This window comes from Xenopus laevis, chromosome 7S (genome assembly GCF_017654675.1).
Source record: "Xenopus laevis strain J_2021 chromosome 7S, Xenopus_laevis_v10.1, whole genome shotgun sequence".
In the NCBI taxonomy this organism is placed as follows: domain Eukaryota; kingdom Metazoa; phylum Chordata; class Amphibia; order Anura; family Pipidae; genus Xenopus; species Xenopus laevis.
In genome coordinates this window covers 69,516,246-69,531,833 of record NC_054384.1, presented here as the reverse complement: position 1 = coordinate 69,531,833, position 15,588 = coordinate 69,516,246, and the positions used below count along the sequence as shown (strand labels likewise).

The 15,588-nt window shown below is 41.6% G+C and overlaps 1 protein-coding gene and 1 long non-coding RNA gene across 2 annotated transcripts in view; one reads left to right on the top strand and one right to left on the bottom strand.

The window, feature by feature from the left end:
- LOC121396441 (neurofilament medium polypeptide-like) overlaps positions 1 to 15,588 on the top strand; it is a 151,765-nt gene that overhangs the window by 126,254 nt on the left and 9,923 nt on the right. The window lies entirely within an intron of this gene.
- LOC121396450 lies at positions 1,291 to 10,122 on the bottom strand. Its single transcript, XR_005963049.1, has 3 exons — positions 10,063 to 10,122; positions 9,061 to 9,403; positions 1,291 to 1,321 (listed from the first exon to the last, which is right to left on the bottom strand). It is a non-coding gene; the product is annotated as an uncharacterized LOC121396450 (long non-coding RNA).

Sequence of the window (15,588 nt, the reverse complement as noted above, 5' to 3'; positions counted from 1 at the left end):
GAGGAGATTCCCATTAAAGTTGTGACAGCATAGGTATTCCACTGTTACTAAGCACAATCCAGCAGGAACAGCCCCTAAATCTTGCTCATAGCCTGTAGAGATAGATCCCATTAAAACTATGCAGAATAGGAATTCCCTATACTAAGCCCAATCAGCAGAAACAGCCCCTAAGTTCCTTCATAGCCTGTACATCGATGATCCCATTAAAACTCTATGGCAGCATATGTATTTCCCCTGTACTAATTACAGTTTTAGCTGGAACAGTCCGTAAGTTTTGCTCAAAGCCTTTACAGAGAGCATCCCTGTATAACTCAACCTGCAGCCTTGTGCCTTTATGGTTATAGAACCCCGGCCAAGTGCCCAAGGCCCACCCAGATTTCTGTCCAAGCCCACACCCACAGTAAAAACCCACATAGAGCATCAGCGCTAAAAACTAACCCCCCACACATAAATTTATATAAAAAAGCCACTGGTGTCAGGACCACCCTACAAGTAAAAAAAAATCATTGGTGGCCATAAAAAAATACAAAAACCTTTGCACCAGGATCCCCAAAAAACTCTCTAAAAAAACATTGGTAGCCATGGCCCCCCTCTTAAAAGTTAAGAAACATTGGTGATCAGGGGCCTCATAGATTATTTTTAAAAAAACATTGGTGGCCTGGGGCCTATATAGTATTAACATAATACCATACCTCCCAACATTTTGGAAATAAAAAGAGGGACAAAAAGTTGGTGCAAATATTTTTTGACCACGCTCATTTTTGTGGCCACACTCCCTAATTACCATGTTCATTTTACAAAATTTGTCGGGTTATAAAAGTTTGAACATACTTCTGTGTTTTTTTCAGTTATTACAGTTTTGCTAATGAAGGTGAATTTCCCTTTAAGCTGTGAGTCCCAAGGGACCTGTTGTCTTATATTGTTACAAATACTTATTTGCGTATCTCAAAATTGTTACAAAAGTATCTTATCTGCTGCTCTGGCTGTTCTGGGCTCTCTGCCAAAAGTCAATTAAGTTAGCAACTTTGTTTCTTTTTCTGGCTGTTCAGTGCACAGAAAAACTGGACTTTCCAGTACAAACGAGGGTCTGCGGGTTGAGCAAAAGAGAGACTGTCCCTCTAAAAATGGGACAATTGGGAAATATGTAATACATTAGTAGCCAGGGGTTTAATAAAATAAAAAACATTGTTCAGTGGACCTTACTCCTTACCTGGCTTTGGGTCCTTTCGAGGCTTCAGGACTTCAACTTCGGGTCTTTTCGTGACGTCAGGTCTTTTCGCAGCTTTGAAGACCCCCTCCACATGGTCTGTCATTTCAGGTACTGCAAAATCAACACATTTACAGCATTAATTTGTGTGGCAAAGATAGAAAAATGTACATTCACCCAATAAAATATATATTTTCAGAAAGTAGACATTCCCCTGAATCCAAATTGGGTGTGCATGTCTTTCTACTCTGAAGCACCAAGCTGCGAGCCTTAACTAAATTTGGCGATTTTGGAGATAGTTATGAAAATCACCTCATAACTTCTACCTTGCAGCATTTTACCTGCCACATACTATTAGGTAACAAGATAAAACACCCTAAATACGAAAGCCTGGGTCCCCTGAAAAGTTTGATACCCAAAATACTTAGATTTAATGAAGTATATAACATGTAAAGACCCCAAATCTACCTTGTGCATACTTTTGATGTCTTACACTCATTTATAAACATTGGCAGATTTATGTGGGATAAAAGTTACAAACAATTAGAGGCCCCAGTTCTATAATCCCACGATTAGGACAGCACATGCTGTTACACATATACTTTCTCTAGAGTAAACCGGAGCTCCTCCCCAGATGGTTTGTCCTCAGGTTCACAACCATTCCTACGCTCTTTATATATTTTAACTATACAGAAGTAATGTTTTAACATACTATCCGGTGGTATGAGCGCGCTACTATTATAATCTTAGCAAAGGGGAACTATCCCTTGCCACACACCCCTTCTACATCTCCTCTTGAACTCATCTACCCCACCCCTTTCTTTACCACTGACTTCTCCTCCCCATTCCTCCCCACACTCTAAGTCCTAACCTTCACCCTCACCCCCCACTTTACTCTCTTCCACTACTTCATCCTCTTTCTATCTCTTTCTATCCCCCCTCCTTTTTTTTTAATGGACTTAACTCACCTCAGAAACGGATCTTATTAAGTTCAGAATTGAGACGACTAAAAGCACAAGTTGCCTTCGTACAAGAGACTCATTTTAAGGTGTCCTCATCCTTCCGATGGACTAATAAATACTTCCCAGAAATGTACAGCAGTATCCCCAGACCAATAAGACAAAGGGCACAGTGATTCTGTTTGAGAAACACTTTAACTTCAAAGTGTCGGCTACCAAAAAAGACCCAGCTGGACGATATATTTTTGTGAGGGGCACCCTAGATACCCAAAAGATTACTTTTGCCAAAAGCGACAGGACAAAACTTTTCACACAATTGCAGAGATCTTCCTCAGATTCTCCGAAGAAATCCTCATACTAGGGGGAGATTTCAACATCCCTATGGATCCCCAAATTGACTGTCCTGCCGGAAAATCCAGCATTCCCCACCGCATTATTCACTATATCACAAAAGATTTACATCAACTACAGGTAGTAGATGCCTGGCGACTAGTCAAGCCTAAGGAAAGAGACTATACTTTTTATTCTGCTAGGCACAGCCTATACACCAGAATAGATCATTTTTTTCTATCTCAGCACCATCTGAGTGCGATAGGAGGCGCAGACATTCACACTTGCACATGGTCGGATCACGCCCCCATATCCATGCAACTCTCCCTTAAAACAAATATCTCAAAATGGAGTAACTGGAAATTAAATGAGTCAATACTGAAAGATAATAGTGTCCTGAATGAGGTTAAAACAGCTATTGCAAACTATTTCAGGGAGAATGCCATGGAGGGACGTTGATCCAATTATGTTCCAAAAGGAAGAAAGTGCATCAAGCTAAACAGAACTCACTCTTGGCTGAGGTCAGGAATCTCGAAATGGCACATAAAAAGGCACCAACTACGGAACTATATACACTAGACTTACCGCATCACGGCAAGCCCTAGCGGAACACCATAAACTTTTTACGGAAAAGGTCATCTCCAGAATGAGACACCGTTTCTATGAGCACGGGGACAAGAGTGGCAAGCTACTGGCCCGATTGCTGAAAGCGAGAGTCATTAAAAATCATATATACTGCTTACGGAACAAACAAGGTGATAAAACTTCAACATAGCTCAAGAATTTCAGAAATACTACTCAGAGCTGTACCAAATTGACTCTCCCACAACTGTTGACGGCCTTCCAAGAGCAGAGGCTATAGAAGCTTTCCTAGACAAGTTACCTATACCACGATTATCAGACTCGCAGAAATTGCTTATGGAAGCCGATATCACAGCGGAGGAAGTCTTTCAGGCGATTAAGACATCTCCAAATGGCAAAAGCCCCGGACCAGACGGCTACCCCGCGGGGTATTAAAAAGAGTGCTCAGACCTGCTTATACCACACCTGACAAGAACCTTTAATGCTCTCCAAAATAACACTCGCTTTCCTCTGACTCCTTGCAAGCTCATATCACTCTTCTTCTGAAAACGAATAAAAATTCAGAAGATCCAAGTAACTACAGACCAGTATCAATAATCAATGCAGATGTGAAGATATTAGCGAAGATAGTGGCATCTAGAATACAAACATCCTTAAGTTATCTTATAGGTCTGGATCAAGCCGGCTTTATATCTGGAAGAGAGTCGAGAAATAACACCAATAAATTGATCAACATACTCCACCATGCAAAGCACAAAAAAATCCCTCTCATGCTTCTGTCCACCGATGCTGAAAAAGCATTTGACAGGGTCGAATGGGTTTATATGTTCTCCTGCCTCTCCAGGTTCGGCTTCGGGGACCGCCTGTGCCAGTGGATTAAATCTCTCTAACCGGTAGCTAGGGTTAGAGTGAACGGAGTACTCTCTCAACGCTTACCCATCAAAAACGGCACACGACAAGGGTGCCCCCTCTCACGTACCCTTTTTGCCCTGGCTTTGGAACCCCTGCTCATATCTATTAGATTGAATGCAGATATATCAGGGATTTCCATAAAAGACAAACAATATAAAGTAGCAGCGTACGCCGACGACCTTCTTTTTTTCCTGACAAAACCGCTAACCTCAATCACAAGCCTCAACAATCTCTTTGAGATATTTGGCAAGCTTAGCAACTTCAAAATTATTTTCATAAATCGCAAGCATTAAACGTATCGCTCAGCCAAAACACAATTCAACGACTCTCAAACAACTTCCCATACAGCTGGGCAAACCAGCAGATCACTTACCTAGGAATAACCATTACTAAAGACTATGAAGAATGGACTGATACCAACTGTAAACTGCTATACGCAAACATTCATAAAGATCGACGGAATTGGACCAAACAACCACTGTCCTGGATAGGTAGAATCAATGTGGTCAAGATGAACATAATGCCAGGGCTACTTTACCTATTCCAGGGTGTACCTCTACTATATTCAACCAATTGGCTAAAATCTTTTCAATCTGAAAGCACCAAATTCATCTGGCAGGACCACCCACCACGACTTAAAGCTGCCATCTTACATAAGAAAAATTCGGAAGGAGGTCTTGCCCTCCCGGACTGTGCCAGATACCTAAAAGCAGCAGCACTTGCTCGTATAATTGACTGGTCGCACCACCTACATAGTAAGGACTGGGTGGAGATTGAGCAACAAGCCACACATTTGATCCACCTGCCATGGTTTAAATCTTCTTAGACGGGCCAGGCCGACGGTAAATTTGCAAGATTATCAATACTGCCAGTTTAAGCATTTTTTGGGGTATCTAGGTGGAGCTAACAAATTAGGACAACCCCTTACGCCCTTTGAGACTCTATGCACTAGAGAAACCCCCCTAAACATATAATCTCTTCAATTTATGATATGCTCTCAAGTGAGTGTGAGAGAAAGCAGCTGCCTTTTGTCCAGGCATGGGAGTGGGACCTAGGACTGGACGTCTCAGAAGAACTCATCTAGAAATGGATTCCCAGTCTAATTTACAGCTCTAGATGTTGCAAGATCCAGGAGTTAAATTATAAAATCTTAAGTAGATGGTATTACACCCCAGAAAAATTACATAAGATTCATCCAACCACGAGTAACCCCTGCTGGAGGTGTAAAGCAGATATAGGCACGTTACTACACATATTCTGGGACTGCCCAGCTCTCACAAACTACTGGCAGGTAGTTCTGAAAGCCTGTTCCCAGGTGCTAGGAAGAGATCTATCCTTTTCACCAGCCCGCATACTTCTATTTTGGGACACAGAAAATACGGAGGGGATCCCCGATACTACTCTGGAGTATCATCTTCTTAACTCAGCCAAAATCCTAATCCCTAGACTCTGGAAATCCACTATACCACCAACCAGTAAAGAATGGATAGGGAAGGTTAACGAATTAGCAAAATTTGAGGAATTATCTACATTCACAGAAAAACAACACTCTAGCTTTAGGGCTACATGGCTGAGGTGGTATTTATACAGGGACTCTGCGGAATATAGACAACTTCTGAACTCCAAAACTCACATAACACAGATCGTTATTAGGGGTTTCTTCAATCTGTACTCTGAGCATTACTACACGTTGTTAACATGCTATATCCCTTCTACCCGTATAACCTTGAGGGGACTGTAATTCTTGCTGTATTGCCTTTGTGTAATGCTTTGTTTAAAAACGATGCCTGAGTCGTGATGCTTTTTGTTAATTTTGTTGTTTCCCCCCTGCTCACTTTCCCTACTCCCCCTCCTTTTTCCTTCTGTATCCCCCCCCCCATCATCTCCTTTTTGGAAAACAATAAAAATCATTATACAAAAAAAGAAAAAAGAAAACCCTCAATAACTTTAAAAAATCCATGTCACAAACTAGGGGGTACAGTATCCGTTATAATACATTAGTTCTATTCCCCTGTATAACACAGCATGCAGCCTTCTGCCTTTATATGGTCTCATAATGCCTCAATGCCTTCTAACATCCTTACAATTTACAGTAGGGGGTACAGTATCCTTAATAGTACATGAGTGATAGTCACCTGACTAACTCAGCATGCAGCCTATGTACCTTTATGATTCCCAAACCCCTCAGTGACTTTAAAATGTCCTTATATTTTACAGTAGAGGGTATATTATCCCTTATAATACATGAGTGGTTCTCAGAGTCCCCTGACTAACTCATTCCGCAGCCTTGTGCCTTGAAATGGTAACAGAACCCCTAAGAGATTTCTATAATCCCTAATAATACATGAGTGACACTCAGGGTTTCCTGTACAGCTCAGTCTGTACCCCTGTGCCTTTATATCAGTGGACCCCAACCAGTGGCTCGTGAGCAAAATGTGGCTCACCAATCCCTTGGATGTTGCTCCCAGTGTCCTCAATGCAGGTACGAATTTTTGAAATCTTAGCTTGGAAGCAAGTTTAAGTTGCATAAAAACTAGGTGTACTGCCAAATAGAAGCTTCTGTGGGCTGACAGTGCACATAAAGGCTACAAAATAGCCATCCACAGCCCTTATTTTGCACCCCTGGAACAATTTTTATGTATTTGTTACTCGCTGATCCTTCTACATTTGAATGTGGCTCGTGGGTAAAAAAAGTTGAGGACTCCCTCTTTATATGGTCACAGAACCCCTCAGTGAGTTTTAATATCACTACGATTTACAGCAGGTATAGTACAGGTATGGGACCTGTTATCCAGAATGCTGGGGTTTACTAGAAACTCATTTAAACATGAAATAAACCCAATAGACTGGTTTTGCTTCCAATAAGGATTACTTATATCTTAGTTGGGATCAAGTACAAGCTACTGTTTTATTATTATAGAGAAAAAGGAAATCATTTTTTAAAATTTGGATTATTTGGATAAAATGGAGTCTATGGGAGACAGCCATTCTGTAATTTTGAGCTTTCTGGATATCGGGTTTCCGGATAAGGGATCCTATACCTGTATACCTGCATTAGGTTTTCAGCTAAAAACACAGAACAGAAATGGTTGTCCTTTAAAATGATATTAAATCATTACTGTTCTCAATTTATTCCCTTAAGGACTAAACGTAGAAGCTCTAAGAATCATCCTGTGTGGCTTAATGCAGAAGTAAAGAAGTTAATGGGAAAGAAGAGAAAGGCATTTAAAAACTACAAATCTGTAGGGACAGAAGCTGCATTTAATGAATATAAACACTGTAATAAATGTTGTAAATCAGCAATCCGGAAGGCTAAGAAAATAAATGAGTTAATTGCGGTGGAGGTGGAAACTAACCCTAAAAAGTTTTTTAAATATATTAATAGTAAATCTGTGCTACTATCAGGTGACAATTCTCATGAAAATACCCCTCCTTTAAATCTTAAAAAAACATTGGTGGCCTAGGGCCTTAAGAGTTGAAAACATTGGTCACCTGGGGCCCTAAGAGTTAAAAACATTGGTGGGCAAGGGGCCGTAAGATTAAAAACATTGGTCGCAAGGGGCCCTAAGAGTTAAAAACTTTGATAGCCTGGGACCATAAGAGTTGAAGACATTGGTCGCCTGGGGCCCTGAGAGTTAAAAACATTGGCGGCAAGGGGCCCTAAAAATTAAAAACATTGGTGACAAAGGGGCCCCAAGAGTTAAAAACAATGGTGACAAAGGGGCCCTAAAAAGTAAAAACATTGGTGACCTGGGGCATAAAGAGCTAAAAACAATTGTGGCAAGGGGCCCTACTTCAAATATCCTTATCATCTTCAGTGGGGGTACAATATCCCTTATAATACACAATACTCAGAGTTCCCTGTATAACTCAGCCTGTAGCCTTGTGCATTTATATGTGATGTCTATAGCCTTATAATTTACAATGGGGGTTTATTATCCCTTATAATATATTTGTAACAGTTCCCAGTGTAACTCAACCTGCAGTCTTGTGCATTTATATTGTCACAGAACCCCTCAATCACTTCTAATATCCTTATGAATGACAGACAGTATAGGGTGCACAGTCTCTGTTATAATACAAAACACATGAGTAAAACGATAGTTCCCTGTATAACTCACCAGCAGCCGTGTGCCTTTATATGGATTCTCAAATCCTTATAATTTACAGTAGGGGTACATTATGCATTCTAATACACAAAATATACTCATTGTTCCCTGTATAACTCAGCCTGTATCCTTGTTCCTTTATATGGTCCCAGAAATGTTTCACCGTCCCTCTCTACTATAGCACCTCATCTATTCAATGTGGCAAAACTGCTGATCCCCACATGATAGAAATCGCTGCAGCCCCCAATAATCCAGGACTGGATAAACAAAATGAGTGAATTATACCATTCTGAGGAAATCTCAGCTACAGCCCCTGAATATGTCACTAAATTTACAGCTAAATGGATATAATGGACCCTCTGTAAAGGGGTTGTTCACCTTCCAAACACTTTTTTCAATTCAGTTGTTTTTAGATTGTTCCCCGGAAATGAAGACTTTTTTCAATTACTTTCCATTATTTATTTCTTACTGTTGAATGTTGAAAGTTGAATGTTCCTGTCTCTGGTGTTTGATTCTAGCAGCTCAGTAAATCAGGTGCAGACTCTGAACTGTTACAATTTTGCAACATTAAGTTGATACATTTCTCAGCAGCATCTCTGGAGTATTAGCAACTATTGTATCAATTCTAACAGCTGCCTGTAATGAAACCCAGAGATTCTGCTCAGCAGGGACAAAGATAAGAAATGTATCAACTAAATGTATCCATTTAGAACAGTTTACAGGGTCGGCGACCCCCAGGGCTGCTTCAGAAGGTGAAAAATGACACTTTACACTCCAATATTAGAAAAACTGTGACACATAGAAAATAGAAAGTCATTGGAAAATGTCATTATTTCTGGTGATCTATCGGAAAACAACTAGTTGTTTGAAGGTGAACCACCTCTTTAAAGGGAGGCTGGGTTGTGCGCTGGGCCCCTCGGAAGTGCCAATTTAAAAAAAAAAAAGCACCCAAATTGCCTACCTCTACAGCCACTCTGAAGATAATCCTCCCAGCCGCTATGAAGATAATCCACACAACCGCTCTGGAAATAATCCTCCCATCTGCACTGCGGATAATTCACTCAATCCATATGAAGATCATCCGCTCAATCACAACAAAGAAAATCCTCCCATCCAACCTGAAGATAATCCTCCCAGAAGCTTTGAAGTTAATCCTCCCAGGTGCTCTAAAGATAATCCTCAAAAGGCTCCAAAAATATTCCAGGCACTCTGAAGATAATCCTCCCAGCCGCTCTGAAGATAATCCACCAAACCGATCTGAAGATAATCCTCCCAGCCGCTCCAAAGATAATACTCCCAACCCTCTGCAAATAATCACACAAAATGAGGTCTCAAAAGTAGTTGCTTTATTGGGCCAAATTCCAAATTGCTTTCTTAAAGAACAAAAAATCAATATTCTATTTATCCAGATTAGCATCCAGGCAATCCTAGCTCCCCAACTGGTAAAAATCTTCAGTACAGGTATGGGACCTGTTATCCAGAATGCTCAGTGTTTTCTGTTAACTAATCTTTCCGTAATTTGGATCCTCATACCTTTAGTCTACTAGAGATTCATTTAAACAATAAATAAACCCAATAGGCTGATTTTGCTTCAAATAAGGATTCATTATCACTTAGTTTGGATCAAGTACAAGGTACTGTTTAATTATTACAGAGAACATTTTGGATAATTTGAATAAAATGGAGTCTATGAGAGAAAGCCTTCTTGACATGCAGAGCTTTCTGGATAACCGATCCCATACCTGTAAAACAAAATTCAAGCAAGTGATCCTAGAACTATTACAATATATACAACATGAAAACAACCTTCTGTAGAATTTCAAACCAACCACATCGCACTAAAAACCTAAAAAATGGGCACTATGCTAAAAATAACCCACAATATCAACCCCCCAATATCTCCCACAGCAATGCTGGACTAAATACAAACATGTTCTGTACCGACCAAAGCCATAATACTTACCATGAGAGTGTCCCAGGCAAACGTCTTCCTCTGTCTTCTGATCTCTCTTCTATCCCTTCTGCTATATCCTTCTCTTTTCTTCGGCTTCTTATTTGTATATTCCTGATAAAGACAAATGTATGTAAAAAAATACATTAAAAAAAACCTATATTATGGGGTTTTTTTTGACAACATACACCTTTCAAATCTGCCGTTGTACAATTCCTTTCTGTAACAAGATATAGACTAAAAAAATGAAGGGGAAAAAGATCAAATTGAAGGTCACTTTTGAAACCAACATACTTTAGGTTCCAAGTCCAAAACTCCCACTAACTGTAGGTTCACCCCACAGAATCATAGACTTTTTTTTTGCAAAATACACACAACCACCAATATGAGCCCATAACCCTTTAGCCCACACAAAAACCTCTGGCTCACTGTCCTGACCTGACTCATAACACTGCTACAGTGCACTATAAGAAAACTAAACCTATGCTAACTGAGCCTCACACTTCCTACTCACTTGGGTCCTGGTTGTGGTTCTCCTGCAAGGTGGCTTCTTCAGTAGATGTTCATCCTGTGATGCACATCTGTCCCTGTGTTTTTTGTCTCCAATTCTCTTCTAAACTCCACCCCTTTCTATGTGTTTCACTACTCCCTCTAGTGGCCAAACACTATATATACAGGTAACATAGATCCAACCCAACTCTACACTGCCATCTAGGAGCAGAAGTTGGTAATTACAATGCAATAACTTGTGAATGCCTTTAAAGACGGATGGCACACTGGGAGATATGATGCCCACGTTTAAATTTGTGCTACCATGGGTGAAACATATCCCTGAAATGTTTTTCCACTGGCCAGGGCCAGAACTAGGAGCAGGCAGAAGAGGCAGGTCCTACGACGCAATGAAAGGGGGGCGCTGGGAGCTACCTTTAAAAATGTCTTCTGCCTTCCCCTAGCCAGGTTCGCACAACTTACTCCCCCTTGCTCTCCCCTCCCTCCCCTCCATTGCTTTCTCTTCCCACCCTTCGTCACATTCTCCTCCCCTCCATTGCTCTCTCCTTCTTTGGGTGCATCCGGGTTGTTCTGCCACCGGCAATAAAGTAAATCGCCAGTCGGAAAACATACTCGGCACTTTGTTCCCAAAATGCAACTTCAGGTAACTTAAGGAACTTTTTATTACCAGCAGGGAAAACATTTTGAGAGAGATTTGCATAAATTCTATTTTCCGTATAATCTTGTCCAGCCGTAGAAGGGATTTTGATCTCCATCTCTTAATTCTGCTAAAAACACATAAACTTTAACTTAGTTACCATCAAGTACAAGACACTGTTTTATTATTAGAGAAGTCATTTTTAAAAAGTATATGTATTCCTTTGTACTAAGCTTTATGCAATGAATCTAGGATTTGCATATTCAAATTAGGGGTGGGAAGGGAAATCACGTAACTATTTGTCACAAAACAAGGAAGTAAAAATGTTTTTTCCACTTTTTACATTCCTGTTCACTCCTGGAAGCAGATTAAGGTTAGCAGACAATTTGTTTCGTTTTACCTCAGTAGTTGTTACAGTGTATTTGTTACACTTGTATTTTATGGATACTGTAACGTGAACCTTTTTGAAACACACTGGTGACATCTTGTGGATGTTTTTAAGTATTACAAGTTGATCTTTTAAATTATAACACGGACATGGTTGTATTCAAAAATATTAAATATTTATTCACGTATTTATATTTTTTATGGAAATACATAGATGTATATTTATGCACTGTTGATATATACATGATGGACACGCTTTTGTTTATTTTAACATATATGCAGATTCGCTATATGTGATAGGCACTTAATTGGAACACATGATTCACACTGAGATGTTAATTGAATGAGGGCAATGATTGGTCTATGATGGAGCACTTTGTTATTTAATGTGAGTTTTTAAAGTTTTGCATCATCCTTGAAAAAGGTCGCATCATAACCCTTATTAGAAAAGGAACTTAAAGTTATAAAAGAGGATAAGATAGCTGGGAAGAAAAATTATACAGCAGTGGCAGGATAAGGTCTTAAATACTTATCAATCATAGGTGATTGGGGCCCTCTGCTGCGCCCTTGAACATACCAATATCTTGATCAGGACAGATTCTCATTTGGGGTGCCCGTATAGCTATTAAATCAATGTAGTACTCTAGCTATTTCTATCCATAAGTATCTGGGGTATGTCGCTCTGAGGCTCTACTTTTCAGGGTTTCAAAAAACTCCTAGCACTCCAGGAGGGAGGAAGGCTTCCAATGGTATTGCAGTATCATTCTGGAGACAATCTTGTCATTCCACGGGTGGTTCTTGAGATATCCGAAGTTCTCTTAGGGCCCTTTACTTGGGTCCATTCCTCCTTTAGTTCAAATTCTTCTTCTGTCAGTTGCTCAGGGTCCTTTAGCCAACCGGGTAGATCTATTGGGGGTAATTTGAGTTTATGCATAAAACTTCCAGTATCGGCAGGAGATCTGATAATTGCTGTTATCCCATCTTTGATCACCGTGAGGGAGAAGGGGTGTCCCCACTTGTAGAGTATATTTTTCCCTCTTAATATACCGGTCAGTGGTTTCAGCATTTTCCTTTTAAGCAAGGCTTGCCTTGATAAGTCTTGAAAAAGTCTTAAAGTGCTATCTTCATAGGAGACGTCGTCTGCCTCTCTGGCTTTCAGTAAAATCTCCACTTTAAGAGAAAAGTTATGAAGGCAACACAGGATATCACGTGGGGCGTTAGGTGGCTTTAAACTTTTGCACCCTGTGTGCTCTGCTAATCTCTATCTCTAAGGTTGACTCTCTTTTCAGGAGGTTGTTAAATATTTGGAGGCAGTCTGGTTGGATCCCATCATTTACTAACACCTCAGGAACATCTCTTATTCTGATATCGTTCCTTCTACTCCTGTTCTCCTGGTCTTCCAGTTGTCTTTGCAATTCAGATATTTTATTATCTTGATCTGTGATGTGTTTATGCATTGACCTTTGGTGGGCAGAAACCTTATCAATATTTGTTTCCAGGTTGTCCGTCCGTATGGCAAGGGCACTGATGTCTCTTTCAATATCCTGGATATCCTCTTTAATAGATCTTGTCATCTCGTGGAGCATGTCTTTAAATCCGATTTAGAGGGTAGTTGTGCAATATAGGACTGTAGGTCTTGCTCTTCGTGATCTTCCCCTGATTCGCTGTCTGTGTCTGAGTGCTCTCTCCTCCTCGGCATTTATTGCCGGTAGCGATTTGCTTTTAGCCTGCGTCTCCTTCACCTTCGCTGCTTTGTCCCCCCTTTGTCTTTGGGTTTTCCCCATATTGGCTTTGCTATCCAGCCAGTAAGTGTTGGGTGAGACACAACTCCCACACTGGGGGCTTACTGTGCCACTGCAAACTAGGCCTCCATCAGGCTGATCAACCACGGCAAACCCCTGGCAACCACGAGGCTTAGCCGCTTCACATCGAGTGCGACCGGACCGTGCTCCAACACTAGGCGCCCTTACTCTGCCTAGGCAATCCAGGGATCAGCTAATCCCTGGCGTTCCAATTTGGGAGGTGAGAAAGGTGCGAGATGGGCCTCCCCAACACAACACGCGCACAGCGTCTGTCAGCTATTACGGCTCGGCCTCAGAGTCTAGTGCCCGCACACAACAGGCACTAGACTCTGGACACAACCTAACCCGCAACTAGGGTTGAGGGTTAGGTTAACCAGGAAGAGGGGATGAAGTGAGTATGATCAGAGTAAGCCACTCCGCCAAAGCAGAAGTCTGCAAGAACCCACATGGCAGATGAGTGTACCTCATGATGACGGTCAATGGTCATGGGTCAAAGTTCGTAGGTCAGAGGACACTCCACCAAAGCAGATGGATGCAAGAGCCCCGACGGCCGATAAGAAAACCCCATGATGGATGTCAAAGGTCACGTGTCAAATGTGGAAGGTCCAATGGTATTGAAGGCTGCCAAGTAAAGGCACAGTTGCAAATTTTGTTGTGCTGATCAGAAGAAGAAACTGGAGGGATTTTGTTAAATTTTTGTTCATCGACTCTCATATCTGGTATCACATGTAGCAATAAAGAGCATGGGCTAAAGGTCATGGGTAAGATACCTAGAATTTAGATTGGCGTTTACTCAAAAAGCACTCCATTAGAGTAAGCTAGGGGTCTGACTGGATGGTCTAGCACAGGAATAAGCAAACCCCATGATGGAGGCTAAATTGCATGGGTCAAAGGTCATGGATCAGAGGGAACTCCGTCAAAGCAGATGGTGCCAACAGCCACTAAGGCAGACAAGTGATAACCATTGTGGTGGTCAAATTGTATGGGTCATAGGTAACGGGTCAAAAGGCACTCCGCCAAAGCAGATGGCTGCAAGAGCCAACAGGGCAGATGAGCATACCTCATGATAATGGTCAACTGTCATGGGTCAAAGGTCATGTGTAAAATGGCATGGGTCAGAGGGGACTCTGACAAAGCAGATGGCTGCAAGAGCCACCACAGCAGGCAAGTGACAACCATTATGGTGGTCAAAGGTCATGGGTCAAAGGTCATGGGTCAAAAAGTGTACTCCACCAAAGCAGATAGGTAAATTGCATGGGTCAAAGGGCATGGGTTAAAAGGTAATCAATCAAAGCAGGAGGCTGGAAGATCCATCAGGCAGATAATCCACACGATGGTGGTCAAAGTTCATGTATCAAAGATGATGGTTTAAATGACATGGGTCAAAGGTCACTCCACCAATGCAGATGGCTGCAAAAGCCCCAAGGTAGACAAGCGACCACTATGATAGTAGTCAATGGTCATGGGTCAAAGGTCATTGATCAGACGGCACTCCACCAAAGAACATGGCTGCAATAGTCCCCAAGGCAGATAAGCGAACCAAATGATGGTAGTCAAAGTCATGGGTCAAAGGTCATGAGTCAAATGTCACTGGTCAAATGTCTTGGGTCAGAGGGCCCTGTTCATGGGTCAAATGGCAGGGGTCAAAGGTCAGGGGTCAAAGGTAACTCCCTCAAAGCAGATGGCAGCAAGAGCCACCAAGGCAGACGAATGACAACCACTGTGGAGGACAAAGGTCATGGGTCAGAGGAGACTGTCAAAGCAGATGGCTGCAAGAGCCACCAAGGCAGACAAGTGACAACCATTATGGTGGTCAAACATCATGGGTCAAATGACATAGGTCAAAGGCCATGGGTCAAATGGTATTTGTCATATGGCATGGGTCAGATGGAACTCCGATCAAAGCAGATGGTGGCAAGAGCCACCAAGGCAGATAAGTGACTACAACTATGGTGGTCAAAGGTTAAGTGTCAAATTGCATGGGTCAGAGGGAACTCCGATCACTGTCCTCTACAGAGAGATCCCATAAAACTATTGCAGCATATGTAGTCCCCTGTACTAAGCACAAATCAGCAGGAGTAGTCCCTAAGTTTGCTCATAACAGCTACAGAGTGATCCCAAAAAACTATGGCAGCATATGCATTCCTCTGTACTAAGCACAATTCAGCAGGAACAATCCCCTAAATATACTGTACAGAGAGA